We start from the raw sequence: 20070 nt of genomic DNA, 5'->3' as shown, positions 1-20070 counted from the left end.
TTTTCGGACGGCGGTGCAGTACTTTCCCATTGAATCGCTCGAACAGTCCCATTCTTTGTTTATCTGGCTTATGACTACCAAAGAATCTCCGTATACCATCAGTCTCTTGATGCCTAGCGATATAGCAATGTTCAGTCCATGGATCAGAGCTTCATACTCGGCTGCGTTGTTAGAGGCTGGAAATAGCAACTGGAGGGCATATTTGAGGTGCTCGCCTCCAGGTGCGGTGAAGAGAATTCCCGCGCCTGCTCCCTGCAGCTTCAGCGAGCCATCAAAATACATTCGCCATATTTCTGCAGTTTCTGGGTTATCTGGTACTTGTTGTTCAGTCCATTCTGATACGAAGTCAACCAACGCTTGAGTTTTGATGGCAGTGCGAGGTCGAAATTCGATGTCATGAGATCCCAGTTCACAGGCCCATTTGGCTATCCAGCCAATGGCTTCCTTGTTGTGAAGAATATCCCCTATCGGAAAACCAGTGACTATTATGACTTTGTGGTCGTCAAAGTAGTGACGTAGCTTGCGGGCAGTTAGAAGTACTGCATATAATAGCTTCTGAACTTGAGGATACTTTTTCTTTGAGGGACCCAGAACTTCGCTGATGAAATAGACAGGATGTTGCACTGGGTAGGCATGTCCTTCTTCGGCTCGCTCGACTACCAACGCGGTGCTTACCACGTGAGTCGTGCAAGAGATATACAGCAGCAAGTCTTCAGCTGGTTGAGTTGACGTGGCTCGCCATGGCGACTTCAGCACTGGTGGTGTCGTCAAGAATTTTTTCAGTGCATCTAGGGCTTCCTGTGCCTCTGAAGTCCACTGAAACTTATCCACTTTCTTGAGTAGCTTGTAAAATGGTAAACCTTTTTCTCCCAGCCTGGATATGAATCTGCTCAGGGCTGCCATACATCCGGTAAGTCTCTGAACTTTCTTTTGTGATCGTGGTGCCTCCATTTTCATGATAGCTTCAATCTTATCCGGATTAGCTTCAATTCCCCGGTGGCTGACAATAAATCCGAGTAGCTTTACTGCTGGTACCCCAAAGACACATTTTTCGGGATTAAGCTTCCATCGATATCGTCGTAGACTGTTGAAAACCAGTTGTAAGTCTTCGATGAAGTTTTCCAAGTTCTCCGTTTTGATTACCACATCATCTACATAGGCTTCCACACGCTTGCCCTAGTGATCGGCTAAGCATGTTTGAATGGCTCTCTGATAAGTCGCTCCAGCGTTTTTGAGGCCGAACGGCATGGAGGTATAGCAGAAAGCACCGAACAGAGTGATGAACGCTATTTTTTCCTCGTCTTCCTTTGCCAAGCTAATCTGATGATATCCGGAGTAGCAATCCAGGAAAGACAGCATAGAACATCCAGCGGTGGAATCTACCACCTGATCTATCCTAGGAAGCCCGAAGGGATCCTTTGGACAGTGTTTGTTGAGATCCGTATAGTCGACGCACAAGCGCCAATCCACTTTATTCTTTTTTAGTACAAGAACAGGGTTGGCTAACCACTCGGGATGTAACACCTCTCTAATAAACTCAGCCGCGACCAAGCGAGCCAGCTCAGCGCGGATGGCCTCTCTCTTATCGGGCGTGAAGCGACGTAGTTTTTGCCGAATCGGCCTCGCCTGGGGATAGACCTTCAGTTTGTGCTCGGCCAGTTCTCTCGGGACTCCCGGCATATCCGCAGGTTGCCATGCGAATACGTCTCGGTTATCTTGCAGAAACTGGATGAGCGCGCCTTCCTATTTATCGTCCAGGCTGGAGCTGATGATGGCAGTCTTGCGCTCATCAGCGAACCCAAGGTTGATCCTTTTAGTTTCTTCAGTCGGCCGCATAGAGGTCGCTGCTTGAGCTTCATTTGCAGGTGCTGCAAGGTCTTCCTCAGGCTTAGAGTTTGCCTGCGTTGAAGAAGTCGTCGACGGCTTGGTGGTGAGGGCCGCCTGGATGGCCACTCGGAAACACTCTGCGGCGCCTTGGAAGTCAGCGCGCATAGTTATGATTCCTTGCGGTCCTGGCATCTTCAATATCATGTACGTGTAATGCGGAATGGCCATGAATTTTGCCAATCCCGGCCTCCCGATGATGGCGTTGTACCCGCAGTCGAAGTTCGCAACCTCGAACCTCAGGAACTCGGTTCTGTAGTTCTCCGGAGTTCCGAAGGTGACAGGCATGTAGATGTGGCCCAGCGGGTATTCCCCTTCAGTCGGCACGATGCCGAAGAAAGGAGTGTCTGACTCGTGGAGCTCTTTGAGGTGAACTCCCAAGCCTTGGAGTGTCCGGGGGAAGGTGACGTTGATGCTGCTCCCCCTGTCCACTAACACCTTCTTCACCCTGCTCTCTCGGATTACCGGATCGACGAGGAGCGGATATTTGCCTGGGTGGTCGAAGTTGAGCCATTGATCTGCCCGAGTAAAGGTGTTCGGGTGCTCCGACCATCGGTACGGAGCGGGAGGACCGGTGGTCGCCACCAATATCTGGCGATCGTTGAGCTTTTGTTGTCTTCTGTTCTCTTGTGATCTGTGTCCGCCGAAGATGACGTTGACCTCCCTGTCAACGCGTGGGAAGGCTCCACCTTCTCCCTCCTCCTGCTGCTGGGGTTGTCGCGGTTCTTCTGGTCCTCCCCGCGGCGGAGGAGGAGGTAGAGGTTGGAAAGGCCGCCCGTGTCCGACGGAGTGCTTGAAGTCCCTGCAGTTCCGAAGGGTGTGGCGCATGTCCTTGTGGTACGGGCACTGGGCGTCGAGGATGTCGTCCAGCGTGCATTCGCCTCCGCGAGGTCCTCCCCGGGCGCGAGAGGCGGGTGGTCCGGCAGCATGCACTTCTTCACGACGCCTCTTCTCCCAGCGTTTGTCGGGTTGCTGATTCGCGTCGCGTCGTGGTGCTGCCGGTGCGGGCTTCGCTCCTCCGATGAGGTCCTGAGCTCGCTTGTCGGCGGTGATGTAGAGGTCGGCTTCCCGGAACAGCTGCTCGGAGGTAGTCGGCGCCTTCTGCAATATGGCTCGGACGAAGGCCGAGTCATTGGATCCTCTGTAGAAGTCCTCGATCACGGCCGCTTCCGTGACCTCGGGGATACGATTTCTCATGGTCTGGAACCTTTTGAGGTACGACCGAAGAGTCTCGTCCCCTCGACGCTTGATGGATTTGAGGTCCCATGGTTGTGCTGGTTTGTCGGAGAGGGACTGACGTCGGCTGAAGTCGCTCCAGTCATCGATGCAGTGTCGGGGTAGATGTCGCAGCCATTGCAGCGCGTCTTGCCCGAGGACAATGGGTAAGTATGCGGTCATCACGTCCTCGGACGCCCCGGCAGCTCGAGCAGCGGTGGTGTAGACGGCCAGCCAGCCTCCTGGATCCTGCTTCGGTTCATATTTGTCGACGTTGGACACCTTGAAGTTAGGGGGCCATTGAATGGCCCTAAGGCGTGGAGTAAGGGCAGTCACTCCACACTGTCTTCTTGTCGTCGGGGATGATGTCTGTCCCGGGGAGGGGAGTAGTTGTTGTGGTTCCTCGACCGTCCCCGGGTAGTACCTCCAGTTGAGGCCGTTGCCGACTCAGTTCTGGTAGCCTGACTCCGAGTCGGGATGCCATGATCCCTGTCGTACTCCTCCCGGCGGCGGATCTCGTTCTCATGCCGTCGTTCACGCGAAGCATTGATGGAGCTTCATGCGTCCCGGCGACTGTTGATGGCGTGTCGTAGATCGTTCGGCGGGTGAGCGAGAGGTAGGAGATGGTTGGCCGCCTGGGTGAACAGTCGTCGATAGCCCTCGGCGTCGGGAGTCCGAGGGAGTCCATCAGCTATCCGAGCTAGTACCCCTCCAACTTCACTCGGTGTGTTCATGGCTCGGGCGAAGTCGGGATTCAGATTGCGCCCGAAGAGTGGATTTTCCCGACGTTGCCTTGCCTCCTGCTCGGCTTGTTCCTGAGCTCGTCGGCGATCACGCCGTCCGGAGTTCCTTCGTTCTCTGAAAACGCGTTCCTCCGGAGTTTCTCCTATCTCTGAGACCTCGTCTCGCGAGACAGGTTGTTCTAGATCCCGCTCTCCGGCCTCGTGATGTCGCCGGATGTTTCGGCGCCGGTTCCTCCGTCGACGGGACTCCCGCTGAGGTGGTTCTTCTCCGGGCGCGGTCGGCTCGTCGTCGGAGATGGGGGGCGACTCCACTCTCCCGATGAAAAGAACGTCGGGGTAGAATGGTGTGGCTGTCGTGGCGATCTTCTTTCCGTTCTCCTTTGAGGGCGGAGGTACGGAAAGAACAACTTGCTTCCTCCCGGTTTTGTTTGTCTCTTTTTTCCTTGCGATTTGTGTCCATTCTTTCGTCGAGGAAGTAGACAGCGGAGTTCTCTGGGTCAGTGGGCCCTCGGCCCCTGGCTTGCTGAAGGCGATCTTTTTTCGGAGCGCTGGAGGTTGTGCTTTTTCCTTCTTTACCCCGATATTCTCGGAGTATGTTGGAGGGGACTTCTTCTTTGGCGGATCTACGATGCGGTGTAGAGTTCCCTCTTCATCTGCTACGGATGAGATAGTTCCGAAGCAGAATACAGATCCGGGACGGAGGGTGATCTTGCGGTGGAAGGTGACGGCCATTGAGCTAGCTTAGATCGACGACAAACCCCCTACCTGGCGCGCTAGCTATCGGTGTTTTGGGCCCGACCGCACACCCGGGGTTGCCCCTCAAGGTGTTTTTAGGAGTAGGACGGTGTCGCCGACTGTAGCTAAATGGTTCGTGCCGGATGCATGAGGAACAATGGACAGTGTTTACAGGTTCAGGCCGCTTGGAGATGCGTAACACCCTACGTCCTGGTGAGAATGTTTTACGTGGTGGATTACACAGGAGCTCTCTAACACTAGAGAATAGAGAGTTGGGGTGAATGGGTGAGTGGTGAGATCGATCGTTCTGAAGGGGTGCCCCCTAGGCCTTATATATTCGACCGTGAGACAATACATGCGGATGAGATAACAAACTGCACCTAAGAGATAGTGAACTGATTGAGTCTATCTTCCTATAGTTCTGCCGACTTATCCTCGCCTGGTTCCGTTGTACGGGGCTCCAGCGCGGGAAAGTCGGGTCTTTTGTTGTGGTTGCTTGCTCAACGTTGTTGGGCCATCCGGGCTCGCACCGATCCGACCTTATGTCAATCTGCTTTACTGATCGTTCCTCCCCAGGCCCATGAAGGAGTGACCTTACGATTTATTGGGCCCTTGGGCCATTCGTGAGGTCTTTTATCCTTCCAGTGGACCCGGGGGATATCTGTCCCCCACAGCCGGTGCGTAAGAACCTTTATCTTCTTCCTCTTCGACGCTGGCTCACTAAGAGCGGCTAAAGCAACTTCCTTCGCAGAAGCTGTATCTTTCCTTTTTTTGACCCCGTGTTGGGTAACGGTAGTCAGGATATACGAACCCAATGGCATCAAATACTCAGTTCAGCCTTTTCTTCTTCCGGCCTCCGAAGGCTACAGACAGTGTAGTATCTTCTGCCTTCGAGTATGGCCCAAGCAGCTCATCGCTTATGGCCTCAATACTTTTCAGCCAGTCATCATCTGGCTCGACGAACTTATCTCCATATTTGAAGGTGAATTTTAACCTAACTAGTCCACCTTCGTTAGGTTCGCTGACGGTTTCCTTTGGCATTTCCCACTTTTCTGCAAGCTGCCATACTCTGAAGGCAATGTGTTCTTGGATCAAATCCCTTGTCCCGATGAAAGAGCAAACCACGCCGAAGGCCCTCTGGCATTCTTCGGCTGCTTCGTCAATTTCCACCTTTGGTTTCCGAAGGCCGAAGCGCTGCCAGATAGGGCGCATAATGATATCTTTAATATCTTCTCGCGCTTTCAAGTCGTTCTTCACATAAAACCATTCCTTCATCCAGTCCCCAGGCCATCTCTTCTGAAACGTTGGCACGGGACAGCTTGACCCAGAGCGAGCACCGAAACTATAACAGCCAAAATTGTTGTGATATTGCTCCTTACCCCATGGTTTCGTCTCATACAATAACTCATGCATACTGCAGAAACTTTTTGCATTTGGCTCCAAACCTTGGCTCTTCACGGCCCATACGAAGATTCCCATCCTTATGATTGCTTCGGGAGTAATTTGATGGAGGCAGATTTCAAATATCTTCAAAACTTCTACCACAAAACTGCTCAAAGGAAACCGAAGTCCAGCCTTAAAGATGCTTCGGAATATCACGACTTCATTTTCCTCGGGAGTCGGACAAGTTTTCTCTCCTTCGTCAGCCCTCACAATAGATAAATCCCGAAAATATCTACCCCTCATATTGACAAGATGGCTTTGTTTAATGCTTGATTTTCCAAAAACTACATGGCTTGGTTGCCAAGGTCGATCTTCGGAATCTTCACCACCACTTTCCACATTATAGCTGTCACTGTCACCAGTGTCTTCAGATAAACCCTCTAAAATCTCCCTAGTAATCTTCTCTGTATTTGTCTTTGCTATTGATTCAAGGAAGCCGAGATTCATCTCTTCGGAAAGGCTTAGCTACGACTCAGCGACAGCTTTCTTGTCTTCAGACATCTTCGAAAATGCTAAGAAAGTGCTCTCAAAGACGAAGCTTAAAAATTTAAAAGCCAGGCAAGCGTTGGTGTGCAAAGAGCTAAAAATTAGGAAGGCAAGAGCTGACGGCAAGAAAGCGTGCTAAATGTGCTCGCGGTGCGTTCTTATTTATACGCCCAATACGTCGCAAGTGGCAGGGCCCCACTTGTCATTGACTATTGCTATTCTAGCAAAGGGAAGGTGTTTTTTCGGACCTTCAGCTTAAGGCCTTCGTCCATATCGCAATCTAAATTTATTATTCTAGCAAATTAATATTGCGAGGGGCTACTATTGGGGGCCTTCGGCTTCCGAAGGTCCTCAAAAACATGATTTGACAATGTTTTCCAAGTGAAATATGTGAACATGTATCTTCGGATTCGGATCATGAGCATACAGAGCATGGTCAGGACGAAGCCTGAGCGAGACGAAAGATGATTATGACGAAGGACAAGGTGATCACGAAGCTGTGCGCAGGAAAGCTTCGGCATAACAGTAGAAAAGGGGAACCGACTTAAAGATGAAAAGGCAAATTAGACCTCGAAGAATTACTATAGAGTTATTAGCAAATATAAAAGGCATGAATGTAATTTTACATGGGCTGCGTCCCTTGCCTATAAATAGATGAACAGTACTCCCGTACTGTTCACGCTGACTTGGCATTCGCTTTTTGCATCACGCTTGTACCATTTGCTTTCCTTCAAACCGAAGGTACATTTATAATTTGTTATTGTGGATATGGTAATGCAAATAAAAATAAGTTGATGACAATGTTTATATTATTTTTCGTATTTTGTATATAAATTCTTCTTCATCATTTATTGTGCTTACGAAGGTTTTTCCTTCACAACCTTTGTCCGGAATTTATTATATCCGAAGGGAAATAATGTCTCAAAGGACGAAGGACTTTAACATTTAACACCTTTCATGTTGCCTTGTTCTTAACTCTTAGCATTTGAGAACAAGTCCCCAACAACGTCAATGGATACCGTTTTCGCACGACAAACTACGACCAAAGTCGGCCCAATCGGAAAACAACGTGTTCTAGAGTCTTTACGCTCGGCCTTGACGATGTCGATTATTTTGGACGAAACGAAGAAATATATGAACTCAATTTTTATGGTTCCAAACCTCTTCAATTATATTCAAATGTCATTGGTTTGACCCTCAAGTGACGAGACGGACACATTCTAATCTTGGGATAGTCAAAATTCGACAAGATTCAACCTTACCAGGAGACGAGTCTATATCGTGGCCCAACAGGCCACACAAGTGTATTATCTCCCATATGCATGCCAAACGAAAGAACATCCTAAGGGTTGGGATGTTGTGTATAAGGTATCCCCGCATGGGAGATTACCTGTTCCTAACGATGAAGATTATAACTTGACCCGCACAAATATGATGGAGAGTTCTTTCAAGAAGATGGGCTAGAAGGGCGATTTGAGATAGACTTAACCGAAGCTATCGGAATGGACGTAGATATTGAAATGGTTGTTGATGAGGAGGATGATGAGGTGCAAAATGATAATGACTTAGTAATCCTTGAAGGCAATGACATTAATGATGAACTTGCGCCTTCAGATGGTGTCTACCTGCGAGGTCCCGCGAGTCTCCCTCAGCGTCCCATACTTTGGGACAGGCGGGCGCTGATTCGACCGGATGGGGAGAGGCATGTAACTTTATGTTCTTCATCCTTGTTCATATTATGTGTTCAAAATCATAATATAAACTAATACTATTTATTTATCACTTGGACAGGTCTTGGACGGTTGTGGATTATGCTGGGGGTCATCGTCGCAACCCCAATGGCATCCTCGGCCTGTTGTGTAGGGAACACTTCCCTGGACTGGTTGAATACGCTGGAGTGACGGGCCTAGCCTACAGCTTCGACCACTACGTCGTCGCCCCCGATGCAGTAGACCGGGACGACTGGGAATTTAATAACAAGGCGGAGCGGGTGAAGCAAGCTGTGGGTAAGTCTTAGTATAATGTAAAATATGTCGCATTCGTTGCACATTCTTGAAATAATGTATGGATACATCGTTTTTGTATGCAGGATTTCTTCAGATGTGAGGCTGTATATGAGGCTAGGGCAGATGTGGTGGCCACCATGAGCTGTAAGAAGCTCGTCGTGGACATGCACTATGAGGCCCGAATCCAGGCCATCGTCAGCTACCACAGCTCCGTCCTTGGGGAGAAGGTGACCAAGCAGCAAGCCTGAACCATGTCGTTGACCAAGGATCAGTACCTATAGGTAAAGTCATGCATGTTTGGTACCAGTACTCCATGCATGAATTTAATTTTATCTTCTGATATGCACTTTACGTGTTTACTTTGTAGATGATTCCATATTGGTGTGTCGCACATCCTCTGTGCTGGGAGCAGATGGTGGATAGGTGGTGCTCGCCTGAGTGGGACGAGGCGGACAATGCTAGCCGAGAACGACGTATGATGATGCAAGGTCCCTCCCACCACCAAGGCAGCCGGAGCCTAGGCCAATATGCAGAAGCATGGGTACACCCTCTTTTTTATTTAGGTATATAGCACTAGATTATATATTATTTCTAACTATCTCATTGGTTTTCTTGCAGTCGGCGTCACATCGTGGCCGGCCTTGCTCCATCTTCCCGGCCTATGCTATGGCCCATAAGGGCAAGGCGACGTCCGACATCACCTACAACCCGGATGATGGGCTCGAGGCCTACAACAACCCCGCCGTCTACAGCCGCCTTCATGATTACACCGCCATGGCGCAGGAGGTCCATGGCCCAGAATATGATCCAAGCACCGAGCAGATCGACCTCGATGTGCTCATTAGGGTCGGAGGAGGCAAGAGACATGGGCGGTACTGGATTGCCGACGGGGCAATCGACTCATCCTCCACTCCCACTCTGTTTCAGGTGCGAGCAAGGAGCACGGGCTCGAGTCCAGCTCACAGCATCGCATACAGCAACTCGAGGTTAGTGCTTCTGTAACTTGTCATTCCTTGAGTTATATACCTTCTCTTTGAGTTAATATAACGTTGGCTTGTAATATCACAGACCCAGCTAGAAGAAGAGAGGAGGGAATGTCAAGAGATGGAGGCGAGGATGATGGCGGAGCGGGAGGCAGAGCGAGCGGCTCGCCTGGCAGATCAGCAGAGGATGACAGAGATGTTCCAGTACATGCAGAGCCTTGGCGCCGCACAGGGTTTCGCTCCGCCACCTCCATTGTTCCCTGCAGTTGACCCTGCTCTGTTCCATACTCCTGTGAGTATCAAAATTGTAGTTAGATGTTGGTAATGCATCTAGTATAACACATGTAATCTCTTCTCTGTGTAGGGACAATCTGGGGCGGCATCCAACAACCCTCATGGATCGTCTAGTCCATCGTCGCACCAGTCCAGCCACCCCCCTCGATGAGACTTATGTTCTTAGTGTTCAGACTTATGAGATAGTTGTGACTTCAAAACTTCTTGGTAATGCTGTGTTTGGATACTTATGTTTGTATTGGATACTTATGTGAGAACTTGATACTTATGAGACTTATGATCTTGAGTGTCTTATGTTTGATTTATGGTATTTGTGTGATATGTGATGTATATGTGATATTTGTGATGATATTTGTGATGTATATGTGATATCTTTTGTTTGTTTGGATGGAATATAAAAAATAAATAAAAAATGTGTATACTGGTCACTTTGCCGAGTGTCAGGGTCATAGCACCCGGCAAAGTACCAATACCTGGGCACCGGTATAGCTTCTTTGCCGAGTGTGGTGGCCCTGACACTCGGCAAAGAGGCACGCTTTGCCGAGTGCCACGCAGAGCACTCGGCAAAGAAGCTGACAAAGGGACCAGCTGACGGATCCTTTGCCGAGTGCTAGCCGTAGACACTCGGCAAAGAGGTACCTTCTTTGCCGAGTGTATTAGGAGACACTCGACAAAAGTAACTTCTTTGCCGAGTGTCACCTAGTACACTCAACAAAAAAGCCGTCTCCATCACCCCGGCGCCGTGACAGCGGCTTTTCTTTGCTGAGTACTGGCACTCGACAAAGTCTGTGCCGAGTGCCCGAGAAAAAGTACTCGACAAAGAAGGCTTTGCCGATGTACTGTTCGTCGGGCCCTCTTTGCCGAGTGCGATACTCGGCAAATCTTTTACCGAGTGTTTTTCAGGCTTTGTCGAGTGCTTCAGTCACTCGACAAAACGGTCGATTTCGGTAGTGAGTGTAGTGTATTTGGATCACTTTAGCCCTATATTTTTTTGATAAAAAATTATTAAATAGAACATTGTTAAGTTGTTTTTATGAGTTAAGCCCTATATTTTAAGATAGGATATTTGTTTAAGCCAGACATTGTTGTTGGAAATGCTTTTTACGGGTAGCATCGGGTTTGCGATTATTGTCAGCTATCTCACTACTACAGCACACCTCTGTACAGGCGGTCTGGTTCGCCACTACACAGGCGGTTCCAGGAACCTTGTGGTGCACCGCCTGTGATGTAAAACAACATCACAGGCGGTCAATCAAAAACCGCATGTGAAAAACACAGATTACAAGCGGTCCAGTTCAACGGAACCGCCTATGATAGACACACATCACAGGCGGTCCAGTTCAAAGGAACCGACTGCATTCACTATAAATCACAGACGATTTTCATTATACAGATTCATATATACAGAATTTTCAAACAGGTATAATACACAGAATTTTCAAACAGGTATAAACAGATTCATATATACAGATTATACACAGATTCACACAGATTGCATAATACACAGATTGTACACAGATTCATCCACATACACAGATTTACACATATTACAAGTTCCATAACAGGTATAATACACAGATTACAAGTTCCATAACAGGGATAATACACAGATTCATCCACATATCAAGTTCCATCGTCATACACAGAATTATACAACTAAACATCTCAAAGTTCCATAGACAACTAAACATCTAAAGTTCCTAACTAAAGACCTAAACACTGTGTGATATTGTGTACAAACTTAGTTCTGGGAATTTTTGCAAATTTCCATTTACATTGTAGAATAGCCCTTGTTGATGAAGAACTTCACGGCGCATAAAGTAAAGCAAGTCTCTTACTGAGAGCACCTAGAGGGGGGGGTGAATAGGTGATCCTGTAAACTTAAAAACTTAAGCCACAAAACTTTGATTAAGCGTTAGCACAGTTAATGCCAAGTGGCTAGAGAGAAGGTCTTGCACAATACGATAATCACAAAGAATTCAACACAGAGAAGACACAGTGATTTATCCCGTGGTTCGGCCAAGTACAAAACTTGCCTACTCCACGTTGTGGCGTCTCAACGGACGAGAGTTGCACTCAACTCCTCTCAAGTGATCCAATGATCAACTTGAATACCACAGTGTTATGCTTTTCTTTTCTTATCCCGTTCGCGAGGAATCTCCACAACTTGGAGCCTCTCGCCCTTACACTTTTGATGTTCACAAAGAATCACGGAGTAAGGAAGGGAAGCAACACACACAAATCCACAGCAAAATGCGCACACACACGGCCAAGAATCGAGCTCAAAAGACTATCTCAAAGTTCTCACTAGAACGGAGCTCGAATCACTTAGAATGACAAACGAATGCGCAAAGACTGAGTGTGGATGATCAAGAATGCTCTAAGGTTGCTTGGTGTCCTCCTCCATGCGCCTAGGGGTCCCTTTTATAGCCCCAAGGCAGCTAGGAGCCGTTGAGAACAAATCTGGAAGGCCATCCTTGCCTTCTGTCGTCGGGCGCACCGGACAGTCTGGTGCACACCGGACACTGTCCGGTGCCCGATTTCCTTCCTTAAATGGCGAAGCCGACCGTTGCAGATGCGGGAGCCGTTGGCGCACCGGATATGTCCGGTGCACACCGGACAGTCCGGTGCCCCCTTCCGACCGTTGGCTCGGCCACGTGTCCCGCGCAGATCGCGCGGCCGACCGTTGGCTCCCCGGACAGTCCGGTGCACACCGGACAGTCCGGTGAATTATAGCCGTACGTCGTCGGTAAATTCCCGAGAGCAGCCAGTTCGCCCGAGGCAGCCTGGCGCACCGGACAGTCCGGTGCCCCAGACCGAAACAGCCTCTTGGCTGTACACAGCCAACTCTTCTCTTTTCTTCTTCTTTCTGTTTCTGATACTTAGACAAGTATATTAGTACACAAAACCAATGTACTAAGACTTAGAAACATACCTTTGCTCTTGATTTGCACTTTGTCCATTCATGGGCATAGATTCTCATTTAAGCACTTGTGTTGACACTCAATCACCAAAATACTTAGAAATGGCCCAAGGGCGCATTTCCCTTTCAATCTCCCCCTTTTTGGTGATTTATGCCAACACAACATAAAGCGACTAGAACAAGTGCAATATCACTTCAAATAAAACTCAAATTTATTTTGATTCAATTTTGGCATATATGGATCATCCTTTGCCACCACTTGGTTTGTTTTTGCAAATCAAACTCAAATCTCTATCTCTAAGTCAAACACACATGTTGAAGCATAAATAGAGTCATTCCAAAAGAGATTGATCAAAGATTTCAAAAACTCCCCCTATTTCCCATAATCAACACCTCTCCCCACAAGAGGCCAACTTTTGACACAATAGACAATGCAAGAGTTTTGACAAAACAAAAATCTCTATTTTACTATGTTCAAAATTTCTCAAGTGGTAGCTGATCCATTTATTGCTTTGGCCTTTATTTTCTCCCCCTTTGGCATCAAGCACCAAAACGGGATCAATCTTGGCCCCATAACCCCATTGCCTCACCAAAATCTTCAATTAAGAGCAAATAGCAATAAGAGTTCATGAGATGAACTTGGAATAAGTTACCCTCTCATCGGAGTGCAGTGGAAGTCTTTCATGGTCCAAGTCCACCTTTTCCCTTTCAATCCTCCTTCGAGACTAAATCATCAAACTCAAGCAATTGGTTAGTCTCAAAGGGTCAAGTTGTAACACATCTCCCCCTAAACATGTGCATCACTTTGCAATGGACTTGTGAGGTCCAGGGAGTGTTTGTACAACTTGAGCACCATAATAAGCAACAAAATGCAAAAAGGAACATGATCAAAAGCATAAATACATGTATGCTACAATTCAATCCAAGTTCCGCGAATCTAAGACATTTAGCTCACTACGCAACCTGCAAAAGGTCTTCTCATCTAGAGGCTTGGTAAAGATATCGGCTAGCTGGTTCTCGGTGCTAACATGAAACACACCGATATCTCCCTTTTGCTGGTGGTATCTCAAAAAGTGATGCCGGATGTCTATGTGCTTTGTGCGGCTGTGCTCAACAGGATTTTCCGCCATGCGGATAGCACTCTCATTATCACATAGGAGTGGGACTTTGCTCAGATTGTAGCCAAAGTCCCTGAGGGTTTGCCTCATCCAAAGCAGTTGCGCGCAACACTGTCCTGCGGCAACGTACTCGGCCTCAGCGGTGGATAGGGCAACGGAGGTTTGTTTCTTAGAGTTCCATGACACCAGGGACCTTCCTAAGAATTGGCACGTCCCCGATGTACTCTTCCTATCGACCTTACATCCAGCATAGTCGGAGTCTGAGTATCCAACCAAGTCAAAGGTAGACCCCTTTGGATACCAGAGCCCGAAGCAAGGCGTAGCGACCAAATATCTAAGAATTCGCTTTACCGCCACTAAGTGACACTCCTTAGGATCGGATTGAAATCTAGCACACATGCATACGCTCAGCATAATATCCGGTCTACTAGCACATAAATAAAGTAGAGACCCTATCATTGACCGGTATGCTTTTTGATCAACGGACTTACCTCCTTTGTTGAGGTCGGTGTGTCCGTCGGTCCCCATCGGAGTCTTTGCGGGCTTGGCGTCCTTCATCCCAAACCGCTTTAGCAGATCTTGCGTGTACTTCGTTTGGGAGATGAAGGTGCCGTCCTTGAGTTGCTTCACTTGGAACCCAAGGAAGTAGTTCAACTCGCCCATCATCGACATCTCGAATTTCTGCGTCATCACCACACGTGGTCGGGGTACCGTTCATCCTCGAAGCCAGGGGGTTGCTCTACGTACACCTCCTCCTTGATTGGCCCGTTGAGGAAAGCGCTCTTCACATCCATTTGGAACAACCTAAAAGAATGGTGAGCGGCATATGCTAGCAAGATACGAATTGATTCTAGCCTAGCCACAGGAGCAAATGTCTCCTCAAAGTCCAAACCTGCGACTTGGGCATAACCTTTTGCCACAAGTCGAGCCTTGTTCCTCGTCACCACCCCGTGCTCGTCCTGTTTGTTGTGGAACACCCACTTGGTTCCCACAACATTTTGCTTGGGACGAGGCACCAGTGTCCAAACTTCATTGCGCTTGAAGTTGTTGAGTTCCTCCTGCATGGCCAATACCCAATCCGGATCTAGCAAGGCCTCCTCTACCCTGAAAGGCTCAATAGAAGAGACAAAGGAGTAATGCTCACAAAAATTAACTAATCGAGATCGAGTAGTTACTCCCTTGCTAATGTCACCCAAAATTTGGTCGACGGGATGATCCCTTTGAATCACCGCTCGAACTTGGGTTGGAGGTGCCGGTTGTGCTTCTTCCTCCATCACGTGATCATCTTGTGCTCCCCCTTGATCACACGCCTCCTTTTGATGAACCTGTTCATCGTCTTGAGGTGGGGGAAGCACCGTTGTTGAGGAAGAAGGTTGATCTCGTTCATCTTGTTCCTGTGGTCGTACTTCTCCAATCGCCATGGTTCGTATAGCGGCCGTCGGAACATCTTCCTCATCTACATCATCACAATCAACAACTTGCTCTCTTGGAGAGCCATTAGTCTCATCAAATACAACGTCGCTAGAGACTTCAACCAAACCCGATGATTTGTTGAAGACTCTATACGCCTTTGTATTTGAGTCATAACCTAACAAAAACCCTTCTACAGCTTTGGGAGCAAATTTAGAATTTCTACCCTTCTTCACTAGAATGTAGCACCTGCTCCCAAATACACGAAAGTAAGATACATTGGGTTTGTTACAGGTTAGAAGCTCATACGAAGTTTTACTGAGGAGGCGATGAAGGTAGACCCTGTTGATGGCGTGGCAAGCCGTGTTCACGGCTTCCGACCAAAAACGCTCGGGGGTCTTGAATTCTCCAAGCATCGTCCTCGTCATATCAATTAGCGTCCTGTTCTTCCTCTCTACTACACCATTTTGCTGTGGTGTGTAGGGAGCGGAGAACTCGTGCTTGATCCCTTCCTCCTCAAGGAACTCCTCCACTTGAAGGTTCTTGAACTCGGACCCGTTGTCGCTCCTTATCTTCTTCACCTTGAGTTCAAACTCATTTTGAGCTCTCCTGAGGAAGCGCTTGAGGGTCCCTTGGGTTTCAGACTTATCCTGCAAAAAGAACACCCAAGTGAAGCAAGAAAAGTCATCAACAATAACTAGACCATACTTACTTCCTCCTATGCTCAGATAGGCGACGGGTCCGAAGAGGTCCATGTGCAGCAGCTCCAGAGGTCTTGACGTGGTCATCACATTCTTGTTGTGATGCGCTCCTCCCACTTGTTTACCTGCTTGACAAGCTGCACAAGGTCTATCTTTTTCGAATTGCACGTTAGACAAACCTACCACATGTTCTCCCTTTAGAAGCTTGTGAAGGTTCTTCATCCCTACATGTGCTAAGCGGCAATGCCACAGCCAGCCCATGCTAGTCTTAGCTATTAAGCATGCATCTAGACCGGCCTCCTCTTTTGCAAAATCAACTAAATAAAGTTTGTCGTCTAATACACCCTTAAAAGCTAGTGACCCATCACTTCTTCTAAAGACAGACACATCTACATTTGTAAAAAGACAATTATATCCCATATTGCATAGTTGACTAACGGATAGCAAATTGTAACCAAGAGACTCAACTAAAAACACATTAGAGATGGAGTGCTCATTAGAAATTGCAATTTTACCTAACCCTTTTACCTTGCCTTGATTCCCATCACCGAATATAATTGAATCTTGGGAATCCTTATTCTTGACGTAGGAGGTGAACATCTTCTTCTCCCCCGTCATATGGTTTGTGCATCCGCTGTCAATAATCCAGCTTGAACCCCCGGATGCATAAACCTGCAAGGCAAATTTAGGCTTGGGACTTAGGTACCCAACTCTTGTTGGGTCCTATAAGGTTAGTCACAATTGTCTTAGGGACCCAAATGCAAGTTTTATCACCCTTGCATTTTGCCCCTAATTTCCTAGCAATCACCTTTCTATCCTTTCTACAAATTGCAAAGGAAGCATTCAAAGCATGATATATTGTAGAAGGTTCATTAACTTTCCTAGGAACATTAGCAACCTTTCTTCTAGGCATATTATGAACAACATTTCTCCTACCAACATTTCTATCATGCATATAGGAAGAACTAGAAGCAAACATGGCATGAGAATCAAAATCATCATTATAACTCCTATAAGCCTTTCTAGTTTGTCTCCTATCATGGTACATAAAAGCATGGTTCTTTTTAGCACTACTTGCCATAGGGGCCTTCCCTTTCTCCTTTGCGGAGATGGGAGCCTTATGGCTTGTTAAGTTCTTGGCTTCCCTCTTGAAGCCAAGCCCATCCTTAATTGAGGGGTGTCTACCAATCGTGTAGGCATCCCTAGCAAATTTTAGTTTATCAAAATCACTTTTGCTAGTCTTAAGTTGAGCATTAAGACTAGCCAATTCATCATTAAGTTTGGAAATTGAAGCTAGGTGTTCACTACAAGCATCAATGTCAAAATCTTTACACCTATTACAAGTTTCAACAATTTCCACACAAGATGTTGATTTACTTGCTACTTCTAACTTAGCATTCAAATCAGCATTAACACTTTTTAATTTAGAGATGGATTCATGACAAGTGGATAATTCACTAGAAAGCATCTCATTTCTTTTAATTTCTAGAGCAAGAGAATTTTGTGCACTAACAAATTTATCATGCTCCTCATATAAAAGATCCTCTTGTTTTTCTAGTAATCTATTCTTATCATTCAAAGCATCAATCAACTCATTAATCTTACTAATTTTAGATCTATCTAATCCCTTGAATAAGCATGAGTAATCTATCTCATCATCATCACTAGACTCATCCTCACTTGAAGAAGCATAAGTACTAGTATCATGAGTGCTTACTTTCTTCTCCCTTTCCATGAGGCAAGTGTGACGCTCGTTGGGGAAGAGGGATGACTTGTTGAAGGCGGTGGCGGCGAGTCCTTCATTGTCGGAGTCGGAGGAGGAGCAATCCGAATCCCACTCCTTTCCTATATGTGCCTCGCCCTTGGCCTTCTTGTAATGCTTCTTCTTCTCCCTTTTGTTCCCCTTTTCCTAGTCACTTTCATTATCGGGACAGTTAGCAATGAAATGACCAATCTTACCACATTTGAAGCACGAGCGCTTCTCCTTTGTCTTGGTCTTGCTTGGCTGTCCCTTGCGACCTTTAAGCGCCGTCTTGAAGCGCTTAATGATGAGGGCCATCTCCTCATTATTGAGCCCGGCCGCCTCAACTTGCGCCACCTTGCTTGGTAGTGCCTCCTTACTCCTCGTTGCCTTGAGAGCGATGGGTTGAGGCTCATGAGTAGGACCGTTCAACGCGTCGTCCACGTATCTCGCCTCCTTGATCATCATTCTCCCGCTTACAAACTTCCCTAGAACTTCTTCGGGCGACATCTTGGTGTACCTAGGATTTTCACGAATATTGTTCACCAAATGAGGATCAAGAACGGTAAATGACCTTAGCATTAGGCGGACGACGTCGTGGTCCGTCCATCGCGTGCTCCCGTAGCTCCTTATTTTGTTGATAAGGGTCTTGAGCCGGTTGTATGTTTGAGTTGGCTCCTCGCCCCTTATCATTGCGAATCGTCCAAGCTCGCCCTCCACCAACTCCATCTTGGTGAGCAAGGTGACATCATTCCCCTCATGAGAGATCTTGAGGGTGTCCCAGATCTGCTTGGCATTGTCCAAGCCGCTCACCTTATGGTACTCGTCCCTGCACAAAGAGGCTAGCAACACAGTAGTAGCTTGTGCATTTTTATGAATTTGTTCATTAATAAACATGGGACTATCCGTACTATCAAAGTGCATTCCACTTTCTACAACCTCCCATATGCTAGGATGGAGAGAGAACAAGTGACTACGCATTTTGTGACTCCAAAATCCGTAGTCCTCTCCATCAAAATGAGGAGGTTTACCAAGTGGAATAGATAATAAATGAGCATTAGTACTTTGAGGAATACGAGAGTAATCAAAAGAAAAGTTCGAATTGACCGGTTTCTTTCTCTCGTATTCGTTGTGGTCGTCGTCCTTTTGGGAGGAAGTAGACTCATCGCTGTCGTAGTAGACGATCTCCTTGATGCGTCTTGTCTTCTTCTTCTTCCCATCTTTGCGTCTGTGGCCCGAGCCCGAGTCATTGGACTTGTCATCCCTTGGCTCGTTGACGAAGGTCTCCTTCTCCTTGTCGTTGATCACCATCCCCTTGCCCTTAGGATCCATCTCTTCGGGCGATTAGTCCCTTTCTTGAAGAGAACGGTTCTGATACCAATTGAGAGCACCTAGAGGGGGGGTGAATAAGTGATCCTGTAAACTTAAAAACTTAAGCCACAAAACTTTGATTAAGCGTTAGCACAGTTAATGCCAAGTGGCTAGAGAGAAGGTCTTGCACAATACGATAATCACAAAGAATTCAACACAGAGAAGACACAGTGATTTATCCCGTGGTTCGGCCAAGTACAAAACTTGCCTACTCCACGTTGTGGCGTCCCAACGGACGAGAGTTGCACTCAACTCCTCTCAAGTGATCCAATGATCAACTTGAATACCACAGTGTTATGCTTTTCTTTTCTTATCCCGTTCGCGAGGAATCTCCACAACTTGGAGCCTCTCGCCCTTACACTTTTGATGTTCACAAAGAATCACGGAGTAAGGAAGGGAAGCAACACACACAAATCCACAGCAAAATGCGCACACACACGGCCAAGAATCGAGCTCAAAAGACTATCTCAAAGTTCTCACTAGAACGGAGCTCGAATCACTTAGAATGACAAACGAATGCGCAAAGACTGAGTGTGGATGATCAAGAATGCTCTAAGGTTGCTTGGTGTCCTCCTCCATGCGCCTAGGGGTCCCTTTTATAGCCCTAAGGCAGCTAGGAGCCGTTGAGAACAAATCTAGAAGGCCATCCTTGCCTTCTGTCGTCGGGCGCACCGGACAGTCCGGTGCCCGATTTCCTTCCTTAAATGGCGAAGCCGACCGTTGCAGATGCGGGAGCCGTTGGCGCACCGGACATGTCCGGTGCACACCGGACAGTCCGGTGCCCCCTTCCGACCGTTGGCTCGGCCACGTGTCCCGCGCAGATCGCGCGGCCGACCGTTGGCCCGGCCGACCGTTGGCTCACCGGACAGTCCGGTGCACACCGGACAGTCCGGTGAATTATAGCCGTACGTCGTCGGTAAATTCCCGAGAGCAGCCAGTTCGCCCGAGGCAGCCTGGCGCACCGGACACTGTCCGGTGTACCACCGGACACTGTCCGGTGCACCACCGGACAGTTCG

Source organism: Zea mays, chromosome 6, assembly GCF_902167145.1.
Source record: "Zea mays cultivar B73 chromosome 6, Zm-B73-REFERENCE-NAM-5.0, whole genome shotgun sequence".
NCBI lineage: Eukaryota > Viridiplantae > Streptophyta > Magnoliopsida > Poales > Poaceae > Zea > Zea mays.
The sequence above is the reverse complement of the archived record's forward strand: the minus strand, read 5'-3'. Positions refer to the sequence as shown.